The 4,018-nt window shown below is 36.7% G+C and overlaps 1 pseudogene; it reads right to left on the bottom strand.

Moving 5' to 3' along the window:
* Positions 1–674: 674 nt before the first annotated feature.
* LOC130868304 (activated RNA polymerase II transcriptional coactivator p15-like) lies at positions 675–1,071 on the bottom strand (annotated as a pseudogene).
* Positions 1,072–4,018: the final 2,947 nt, after the last annotated feature.

Here is a 4,018-nt window from a genome sequence, read left to right as displayed (position 1 = left end):
AGATGCAGATTCAATAGCTCTGGAGTGAATTCTGAGAAGTCTGTAGATGAAAGATTGAAAAATCAAATGCTCTAGGATCATGATGCTCTGTTCTTTGATATGTGGATTTCCATCTAGCTTCCATGTGAGCTCTCATAATTAACACAGAGTACTCACAGTCCCCCTGGCAACCCACTTCATCATTTAGAACTTCAATGTTGGGGGCTGGAGAGATGGCTCAGTGGTTAAGAGCATTGCCTGCTCTTCCAAAGGTCCTGAGTTCAATTCCCAGCAACCACATGGTGGCTCACAACCATCTGTAATAAGGTCTGGTGCCCTCTTCTGGCCTGCAAAAATACATGTAGACAAAATATTGTATACGTAATAAATAAATAAATTTTAAAAAAGAACTTTAATGTTTAGGAAATTTTTTAATATAGGTTTAAAAAAATAAAACGAAGTCTTTTTTATTGTAATGATCTGGCTTTATTTTACACTAGGTATGGGGCACAAGGCAATCCTCTTTAATAAAGGACATTTTAATAATGCACATTTTTAAAAAAAGTATTCACCTTACAAATTGTTCTGCAATCCAAACATACAACAGCTTGGAAAACAACATTTAGAAAGCAAAAGCCAATGTAAAAAGACAGATTAAAACAACTACAACAGTACAATTTGATATGGCTCAGATTTTATAGCTTTCTTTCTGCATCATCTATGTCAGAAATCTATTCCTTCAGCTGGCTCCATTGCTCCATGTTTAAAGAAATACCTTTTCTCCCTGGTTTCATTTCACCTTCTGAGTTCATCCAATATTCTCTAATATCAATTAGAATTTTTCCTTTAAAGTCCTAAACACTGATGTATCTCATCTTCCCAATTTGAAACATGTTATCATCTCTGCTGCTGCTACTCTGCTTGAAAGATACCAACGCCAAGTCTCAGGAGGCTTTTGCTTCTTCACACGCTTCTCTGGAACCACTTGCTTTTTCCTCTTTAACTTTTTTTTTCAACCTCGTCAGAATCATTGCCTGAAGAGCTTGAAGAAACAAGTTCCTTTGATTTAGGCATTGCTACCTTCCTGCTGTCCAACAGCCTCTAACTCGCTCCCTTGCTCTCTCCAGACTGTAAAATGAAGTCTTTAAAGAGGTAGTAAAAGTAATGTAAAAGAATACAGGTAGTCATAGATTAAAGGAGGGAGGATAGAAAAATAAGCCACGCAAAGATGGAATATGTAAAGGGAGTATAATAATCTGTGTGATTAGTCAGGTCTGGACAGCTGGGAAATGAATGAGCAGTCTCAAAATACAAAATGGCCCCTACAATCTGGGGCATGGATCCACATAAGACCTACAAAAAAAAAAAAAAAAAAAAAAAAGCTTAAGAAAAAAAGAGAGCTTCTAGATCCACAAAAACAGGAGCCAAGCCCAGGGTCTTGGTAGCTGTTTTTTTTTTTTTTGTTGTTGTTGTTGTTTTGTTTTGTTTTTTGTTTTTTTTCCCCAGATAGGCTTTGTTTGCTGTCTGCAAGCAGAGAGAGGGCTCCTTTAAGAAGACTTCCTGGTTCATACTGGCAGCATGAACAGCTCTGACTCTTTTGGGAGGTCTGGCTATGGAACACTTAAATGCGGTTTGTGAGCAGAGTGCTACAAGTTGTTTAATGGCAACATAGACCAGCTGTGTCCCTGGAGCTGGGGCAGTGAGCATGGCTTGCAGAGGTAGTAAATGCACCTCCACCATACTAAAAGGTCAAGAGAGGCATCCAGGGATGCCACAACCACACTGCTTACCATTTTAAAAAGCCACTTGTCAAAAAAGTATTTCAGATACACAATAGGACAGATTCAGACATAAAAGACCTCTCAATGAGACATAGTGTGTTTTAAAAAATGTACATAGGCTTGAGAGAGAGAAGAAAAAAAAGAGTACAGACAGTTAAAAAATAGTTTAAAAAAACAAAGTCTTTAAAGAGACAGTAAAATAATATAAAAGAGTACAGACAGTCAAAGATTAAAGGAGAAAAGAAAAATAAGCCACATAAAGATGGAATATACACAGAGAGTCTGAATTATGTTTACAGTTTTTTAACTGCAGAGAGAGATTTGATTCTGGGGGCTGCTAAGTTAAACCAACATAAAAAATATCTTGACTTCAAAATTTGGGTCTAAGGATATGTTGCTTTGGAAAGAGGTTTTGCTTTTCTTTCCACAGAACACGAGAACCTGCACATTCCTTCCAGGCTAATGTGATTTCATGGAACAAGACAACTTGAAAATTTTCCATGAGCCCTAAAAATACATCGCCCGACAAAAAACAGAAAAGCAGTTTGGAGAAAACAATGCAAAAATTCCAAAAATGATTGTTTATAAATGTTTGTTTTCGTTTAAAGTGGGTTGATTATAAGTGATTAATGATCACAGCCAATTTCTAAAAAAAATGAGAAAGATATAATATAGAGATGAATGTTTTGGTATGGATCTTGGTCTATTGATACAAATTTAAGGCCAATTTTGTTATATGTATTTCTGTTCTTGGGTAAGATATTATGCTTAGACAGCTCATTTAAAAATGTAATGTAAGCCGGGTGATGGTGGCGCACGCCTTTAATCCCAGCACTCAGGAGGCAGAGGCAGGTGGATCTCTGTGAGTTCGAGTCCAGCCTGGTCTACAAGAGCTAGTTCCAGGAAAGGAACCAAAAGCTATGGAGAAACCCTGTCTTGAAAATCCAAAAATAAATAAATAAATAAATAAATAAAAATATAATGTATAATTAAAAATTGCAGATTAATTGTAGTCATTTATAATAGTCAAACTTGTCATGATAGTTATGTTTTCTAGATGTACAGACATATTTCAGATGGATAGGTATTCTTCAAACCTTTAAAAGACTTGCAGAACATGGCATTTAAAAGGTTTTAAAAAGTTAGTCTTTTCTCAACAGTGAGACATGTCTGCTTCTCGTAGTACCAATTACTTCAAGAGGATTATAGGCATCAAAGAAGCTACTTATGGAGTTTGCTAGCTATTTGAACAAGAAACTGCTCTTCCCTGAACTGCCTGATGGTATCCTGTATAAGCTTGACATGCAGGACCCATAGAAAAAATGACTGCTGAACTTTCCATAAGAAGGTGAGACAGTCCTTCAGGGTTCCTGCTTCATGAAAGTGTCTGTCAGACATTCTGCAGGACACAGAAAAAAAGCAACTTATGAACTTTGTCATTACAAGGCAGAACAGATCTTCAAATTTCCTGCTTCATGGGAAAGTCTGCCAGATACTATGGGCCTGTAGGCAGAAGATGGATGCTCCAACATTACAGAAGATCTTTTGGTGACTGTCCAGGTAGTGAGATGTCTCTGTCAATTCTAGAGCTTTGGAAGTTGTTTACAATGTACTTCATGTTTACTTAGGTAATATTATACCCTTCTGGGGTCTTTGAAGAATTGAAGACAGATAGTTAGAATTTTCCTTAGTTATGATAAGGGATAAATTAGATATAAAGCTTTAGACTTGCAAATATAGGCTAGATGATGGAGTATTTTCCTTAATTTTCCAAATCCTAAATGGACTAAATATTGAACTATAATTCTTGCTTGATAACTGTTTTGTATATGCAATTCTAGTATGTTAAGTTAAAGCCTTTCTTTTTAATTAGACAGGAAGGGGAGAAGATGCGGCATGCCCTTCTGTATATGTGTTGCTTTATTGGTTCATGAATAAAGCTGTTTTGCACAATGGCTTAACAGAGTGAAGCCAGTTGGGAAATCTGAACAAAAATAAAGAGAGTAGGCAGAGTCAGAGAGACGCTATGTAGCTGCTGAAGGAGGTAGACCAGGAACCTTTCTGGTAAGCCATAACCTTGTGGCAATGCACAGATTAATAGAAATGGGTTAATTAAAGATGTAAGAGCTAGCTAAAAATATGCCTCAGTCACTGGTCAAACAGTGTTGTAATTAATATAGTTTCGGTGTGATTTTTTAGGTCTGGGCAGCAGGAAACAGACGAGCATTCTCCATCTACAGTGTCAATGTTATAGTGTG

Source organism: Chionomys nivalis, chromosome X (genome assembly GCF_950005125.1).
Source record: "Chionomys nivalis chromosome X, mChiNiv1.1, whole genome shotgun sequence".
Taxonomy (NCBI): Eukaryota; Metazoa; Chordata; class Mammalia; order Rodentia; family Cricetidae; genus Chionomys; species Chionomys nivalis.
This window is presented reverse-complemented; position numbering and strand designations above follow the sequence as displayed.